This window comes from Phocoena sinus, chromosome 11 (assembly GCF_008692025.1).
Source record: "Phocoena sinus isolate mPhoSin1 chromosome 11, mPhoSin1.pri, whole genome shotgun sequence".
Taxonomy (NCBI): Eukaryota; Metazoa; Chordata; class Mammalia; order Artiodactyla; family Phocoenidae; genus Phocoena; species Phocoena sinus.
Window position 1 is genome coordinate 84,909,287 of NC_045773.1, and position 7,894 is coordinate 84,917,180.

A 7,894-nucleotide genomic window follows, 5' to 3' on the forward strand; every position below is an offset into this window, starting at 1 on the left:
GGAGTATAAGACAGGAGTTACGGGATAAGAGGTTTGGTGAAAACATGGAAGGTATAGATATGGCTTCTGTGCAGAAGAGGGAGCTGACCAAGGAAATCTAAGATTGCCAAGAAACGTTGATGACCAGCTGGAGTTGGAAACTGAATTTGTAGAAGCAATGAAGGGCTTGGCTCTACATGTTTTTTCTCTAGCAGCACTCAGCAGTTTGGTACAGAAGTGGAAAGAATAAATAGCTGGATTGATCGAGGTTTAGAATTTGCTAGAAAGGTGCGGTAAAAAAGTATAACTGAACAATAAAGTTAAAGGAAGTGTGTCAGTAAAGTTCTATCTATCTTGTATAGTGCTTCTATAGCTGAGGCATCATTTGATAGAACTTTCGAGTTTATAAAATGTTTTCCACATTTATTATATTTCTTCTCTGGACAAGAAGCCTATCTCCATAAAAGCCCCATTTTCCTTTTGGAGGAGTGGACTTGGGAAAGTTAAGTATGTTGTTCAATATGATCTATGTCTGGTGAAGTTGGTACTGGAGCTCAGATCTTCTGGCACCAAATCTATTTTCTTTCTACCAGATCTCATTTTCTCCATGCATAAAAAAGAAATTAGAAGTAAATCCTAATAGAATTCAATTTAATTAAAGTTTATTTCTTTTCTACCTCATCATGGACAATTGAGAGAATGGGATCGGGGACCAGATTGCTTGGGTTCAAATTCTGACTCTGCCTCTTGTTAGCTGTGTAAACCTTGGTCAAATTACTCTACCTCTTTGTTTCACATTTCTTATTGGTAATATGTGGATAATAATGTTCCTTTTGTCATATAACTGTTGTAAAGCACGAATGAGTTAATACAGGCAAAACAGAGTAGTACATGGCACTTTTCAAGTATTTATTTCAAGTATTCAGTAAATGTTAGGTATTATTATTGCTGAATTCTCGGCAACCTCCATGAATTCAGTCTCCCAGTAAGCTTGTCTCAGGTAGATGGCTGTTTCTTGAACCTCAGGTTAATTTCCTTAATCGTCCACTTCCCTTATTTTATTGCAACTGAGATAGGTGATCACCCAACATTCCATCTATTCATCCACATTTCCCAGCTATCTTGCAGGCAGTTGGGGCTACATGGCTAGATTTGTCCAATGAGTGAGAGCTGGACGTGATGTCTTTCACTCCTGGATCAAAAGATAGAAGAACTGCTGCTCAATCCTCCATTTCTCTTTTGTTTCCTGCCATAGCAACAGAAGAAGCCATGTATTCTACATAGAAAAGCTAGAGAGTGGGACACCACCATTAATCCAAGATCTCTGAGTTACTGCATGAAAGACTGTTGCTCTGGAGAGCTCCCTAGCACTACAGTAGACCTCTTGTGCATGAGAAATAAATCCTTGTTATGTTTAAGCTACTGAGGTTTTGGGGTTGTTGATTATTGTGGCATAATTTAATCTAATAGGATTAATACACCTCTGTTCTTGCTTGAGTCAAATTGAAAGAAAAATACTTAGTTCACTGTTAATGGCAGTTCAGGGGTGAATTGTTATGTAAGATAACAGTGTAGCAATATGTTGTCAAGGAATGCTTGTGGTGCTTGATAATAAATCAGTGCTACAGTATTATACATGCAGTCCTTTCTAGAGGCAAAATTCAGTCCTCTACTCTTTTATATAAAATTTCTAAAAGGTGAAGAGAAGTTTAAAATTTTCTTTGAGGAGCTTCAACCATCCACTGAGGTTATTGGCAAAAGTACTTGAAGTGGCTAACATAGTAATAATTGTTCATAGACAGTGTCTGAACACGACTTTGACTTTGAATAAGAAAATCGAAGAACCATTGACTCTCAGAGCAGAAGGAGGTTTTATAGGTGTCTACCAAATCATGTTTTTTCTCTTCTAAAGGGTCATCCACCCTTGGATATCTCACCTGGTGGATCACTGCAGATGGCACTATTTTTAAGACAGTTCTGCTTTGAAGGGAGGGACCATTAAATGTTTTCTTCTGGTAGATCTGGCTCCATGTTTCTTTAACTTAACCTTTTCTTTTACGTTTTCTTTTCTTCTTTCTTCCCTCCTTCCCTCCTTCCCTCCATCCCTCCCTTCCCCCCTTCCTTCCTACCTTCCTTCCTTCCTTCCCTTCTCTCTCTCTCCCTCTGTCTTTTTTTTTTAAGGCTTTTCTTTTAGGTTTCTGTACTATATTCCCTTTTAACCAGACAGAGTGTCTGACCATGGTAGGCCTGGCTTCATGTGGCTGCCCATGCTTTTTGCTCAAGGTATACTAAAATTTCCCACGGGAATGGTGCAGTTACACACATTCATGCTTTTCAAGTGCTTAAACATTTTTGCGTTAGGAAGCAGAGAGACCCCTGAGGTCTGGGTGACAAAAACCACACAGACGAAGAGAAACAAAGATAGGGCTATTGGGGAGAACTTAGATAAAATGACCCTTCTGCTCTACATGCCTGACTGGATTCAGTCATTTCAGTGGCATAGCTGGGACGAGGCTGAGTTTTGTCCCTACAGAATCATAGGGAGTGACACACATTCCAGGGGGCACCAGTCAAGGACAGCAGGCAGCGGTGAAGGAGAAATGATCTATGTGTAGAGTGAGGGTGTAGGATTACAATTTTTAATCATACTTTGTAAAAAATGTACTAGTTGTATTAATGACTATAAGATGTTTCTGTGGGAAAAAAACATATTTCTATAAAAAATGTTTTTAAGCAATACTATTTATGTATGCTGGCTATTTTTTATTAGCTTTTGAAATGCGGTATCATTAGTTCTCATATCCAGGATGATTTGGAGTGCTTTATTAGTGAGCTTTTATTATTACTAGGTGACATGCTAGTAAAATTGTCATGCTTTCTTGAAATCTGGATAAAAATAAATTTTAAATTCCTAAATTCAGACCAGTTCTCTTAGGTAAATCACAAATGCATAGATTTAAGTGGATCTTTATTCTTGTGCTTAATAATTGAAGTTGGGAAAACTAGTTCTTTTAATGATTTTCTTTTGCTTAAATCTAAGAATGCTTATTAGGGACTCGGTGCAGTTGTTCCCTTTATTCTTTTCTTATTGAGCTATCAAACAGTTTTGCCAAAGGCTTTTCTGTTTCCCTTGCTACTGTTTTTTTCCTTATGAATTATGGTGGAATTCAACTGGGTCCGGTGCTTTGTCGAATTGAATAGTTTTAATTGCCTTATTTGCAATGGGAAAATCTTTTAATATTTCACTTTGCCCCTCAAGAAATTATATTTTCATCCGTATGACACATTTCTCTCTCCTTCATTAATGAAAAGCAAAATAAAGCTACATGCTTAGACCTTCATTTATAGATCTTATCATCCCCTCCCACCCATCTCTTTAATTGTGACTGAAAAAAGAAATAGAGATTTAACTCAATGAATCCATTTTAATGTTTCCTCTTTTGGTAGAAAATCTTCATTATATTTCTCTAACCAGTGTCTTTCTGCACTGAGAAAAGAGGTGACTGGTTAAATCACTATCTAGTAGCTTCTTTTCGTGGCCTCAGAAACCTTTTCTGCTCACTTGTCAGGGTCTACATCACCCTCCTGTGGTCTGGCTAGGGGCCATCCTTCACTTGCTTTTGCATAAACCAGCCTACAAGAAGAAAGTCCTTAAGACCAGAAATATCATGAGGGCAAATGTGCTAGGCTTTGCTGACCGCTGGAATAAGAGGATGGAGAATTTTCTGTTTCCATCATCCACGCTCTGTTGATTTCCTTTGAATATTGCTCCTTGCCATCCGATATCCCTGCCATCATACAGTTATGTTTCACTTTTTGTTGCTGTAACTGGCTTCAAATAAAATTTGCTCTTTGAAATATGCTTTTCAGTCTTCATGCACAAATCTTATTTTGGTTTAAATCATGAATTTTCCCCACCAAAGAGTCTTGCTTATGTTTCATGTGACTGAATGAAAAAAATTCTCATCGTACAACTATGCCCAAAGCATTCTCTTTTCTTCCCCCTTTTTAATCGTTTCTTTTTCATTTTTTATTTGAAAACTTCAAATGTACACAAAGAGTGGAAAGGAAAAGTATAATGATCCCTCATTACCCATCATCCAGTGGCAAAAATTATCAATATGTTGCCAAACTTGATTCATCTATACCCCCCACTTTCCATTCTATGCTGGTTATTTGTATTTAACAGCTTTATTGAGGTATAAGGTTCATAGAATTCACCCATTGTAAGAGTACAAGATGATGATTTTTAGTAAATTTATACAGATGTTCAAAAATTACCACAATCTTGTTTTAAAACATTTTTCATCACCCCAATAAGTCCCCATGGACCCCCTCCCCACTCCCATTGCCTGTTTATAGTCAATTCCTGCTCCCAACCTGAGCTCCAGGCAACCATTGATCTGCTTTGTATCTCCGTAGACTGGCCTCTTCTGGATGTTTCATTAAAGGACAGTTATACTATATGTAATCTTTTGTTTCTTCCACTTAGCATAATATTTTTGAGGTTCATCCATGTTGTAGCATATATAAGTACTTCAATTATTTTTAAAACTGAAGAGTATTCCAGTATATAGATAGACGACATTTTGTGTATGTACTCATAAATTGATGCATATTTGAATGTAGGTTGGGGCTTTTGTGGTATAAAAATGCTATGAACATTCATTTAAAAGTTCTTTTGTGTACATATTTTCATTTTTCTTGGGTAAATACATAGGTATGGAATTGCTGGGATATATGGTAGTTTGTTTTTTGTTTTTGTTTTTTGCGGTACGCGGACCTCTCACTGTTGTGGCCTCTCCTGTTGCAGAGCACAGGCTCCGGACGCACAGGCTCAGCGGCCATGGCTCATGGGCCCAGCCGCTCCGCGGCATGTGGGATCTTCCCGGACCGGGGCACGAACCCGTGTCCCCTGCATCGGCAGGCGGGCTCTCAACCACTGCGCCACCAGGGAAGCCCTATGGTAGTTTTTTAAGAAACTGAAAACCTGTGTTCTGAAGCAGTTGCACCAGTTTACATCTCTACCAGCAATGTGTGAGTTCCAGTTTCTCCACATTCTCCCCAACACTTGCATTTCTCTCCATTTTATTATAGCCGTTCGACTGCATAGGAAGTGGTATCTCTTGTGGTTTTAATTTGCATATCCCTAATGACTAATGATGTGGAGCATCTTTTCATTTACTCATTAGCCTTTCATATATCTTCTCTAGTGAAAAGTCTATTCAAGTATTGTGTTCGTGTATTAACTGCGTTGTTTATCTTACTATTGAGACACAAGAGTTTTGTTTGTTTTCATGTTCTAGACATAAATCCTTATGAGATATATAACTTGCGAATTTTTCTCAATCCAATCTGTGGTTGTCCTTTTATTTGATTACTGATATATATTTTTAACATCTTTATTGGAATATAATTGCTTTACAATGGTGTGTTAGTGTCTGCTGTATAACAAAGTGAATCAGCTATATGTATACGTATATCCCCATATCCCCTCCGTCTTGCACCTCCCTATCCCACCCCTCTAGGTGGTCACAAAGCACCGAGCTGGTCTCCCTGTGCTATATAGCTGCTTCCCACTAGCTATCGATTTTACATTTGGTAGTGTATATATGTCAATGCCATTCTCGCACTTCGTCCCAGCTTACCCTTCCCCTTCCCCATGACCTCAAGTCTGTTCTCTGCATCTGCGTGTTTATTCCTGTCCTGCCAGGAGGTTCTTCACAAGCCTTTTTTTTTTTTTTGATTCCATATATATGTGTTAGCACACAGTATTTGTTTTTCTCTTTCTGACCTACTTCACTGTATGACAGACTAGGTCCTTCAACCTCACCACAAGTAACTCAATTTCGTTTCTTTTTCTTGTTGAGTAATATCCCATTGTATATATGTGCCACATCTTCTTTATCCATTCATCTGTTCATGGACACTTAGCTTGCTTCCATGTCCTGTCTATGGTAAATAGAGCTGCAATGAACATTGTGGTACATGACTCCTTTTGAATTATGGTTTTCTCAGGGTATATGCCCAGTAGTGGGATTGCTGGGCCATAGGGTAGTTCTCTTTTTAGTTTTTTAAGGACTCCATACTGTTCTCCATAGTGGCTGTATCAATTTACGTTCCCACCAACAATGCCAGAGGGTTCCCTTTTCTCCACACCCTCTCCAGCATTTATTGTTCGTAGATTTTTTGATGATGGCCATTCTGACTGGTATGAGGTGATACCTCATTGTACTTTTGATTTGCATTTCCCTAATGATTAGTGATGTTGAGCATCCTTTCATGTGTTTGTTGGCAATCTGTATATCTTCTTTGGAGAAATGTCTATTTAGGTCTTCTGCCCATTTTTGGATTAGGTTGTTTGTTTTTAGATATTGAGCTGCTTGTATATTTTGAAGATTAATCCTTTGCCAGTTGCTTTGTTTGCAACTATTTTCTCCCATCCTGAGGGCTGTCTTTTCATCTTGTTTATGGTTTCCTTTGCTGTGCAAAAGCTTTTAAGTTTCATTAGGTCCCATCTGTTTATTTTTGCTTTTATTTTCATTTCTCTAGGAGGTGGGTCAAAAAGGGTCTTGCTGTGATTTATATCATAGAGTGTTGTGCCTGTGTTTTCCTCTAAGAGTTTGATAGTGTCTGGCCTTACATTTAGGTCTTTAATCCATTTTGAGTTTATTTTTGTGTATGGTGTTAGGGAGTGTTCTAATTTCATTCTTTTACATGTAGCTGTCCAGTGTTCCCAGCACCACTTATTGAAGAGGCTGTTTTTTCTCCACTGTATACTCTTGCCTCCTCTATCAAAGATAAGGTGACAATATGTGCGTGGTTATACCTCTGGGCTTTCTGTCCTGTTCCATTGATCTGTATTTCTGTTTTTGTGCCAGTACCATACTCTCTTGATTACTGTAGCTTCATAGTATAGTCTGAAGTCTGGGAGCCTGATGTGTCCAGCTGCATTGTTCTTTCTCAAGATTGCTTTGCCTATGTCTTTTGTGTTTCCATACAAATTGTGAAATTTTTTGTTCTAGTTCTGTGAAAAATGCCATTTGTAGTTTGATAGGGATTGCATTGAATCTGTAGATTACTTTGGGTAGTATAGTCATTTTCACAATGTTGATTCTTCCAATCCAACAGCATGGTATATCTCTCCATCTGTTTGTATCATCTTTAATTTCTTTCATCAGTGTCTTATTGTTTTCTGCATACAGGTCTTTTGTCTCCTTAGGTAGATTTATTCATAGGTATTTTATTCTTTTTGTTGCAGTGTTAAATGGGAGTGTTTTCTTAATTTCTCTTTCAGGTTTTTCATCATTAGTGCATAAGAATGCAAGAGATTTCTGTGCATTAAATTTGTATTCTGCTACTTTATCAAATTCATTGATTAGCTCTAGTAGTTTTCTGGTAGCATCTTTAGGATTCTCTATGTATAGTATCATGTCATCTACAAACAGTGACAGTTTTACTTCATCTTTTCTTATTTGGATTCCTTTTATTTCTTTTTCTTCTCTGATTGCTGTGGCTAAAACTTCCAAAACTATGTTGAATTATAGTGATGAGAGTGGGCAACCTTGTCTTGTTCCTGATCTTAGTGAAAATGGTTTCTGTTTTTCACCATTGAGAAGGATGTTGGCTGTGGGTTTGTCATATATAGCCTTTATCATGTTGAGGTAATTTCCTTCTATGCCTACTTTCTGGAGAGTTTTTATCATAAACGGGTGTTGAATTTTGTCGAAAGCTTTTTCTGCATCTATTGAGATGATCATATGTTTTTTATTCTTCAGTTTGTTAATATGGTGTATCACATTGATTGATTTGTGTATATTGAAGAATCCTTGCATTCCTGGGTTAAACTCCACTTAATCATGGTGTATGATCCTTTGAATGTGCTGTTGGATTCTCTTTGCTTGTATTTTGTTGA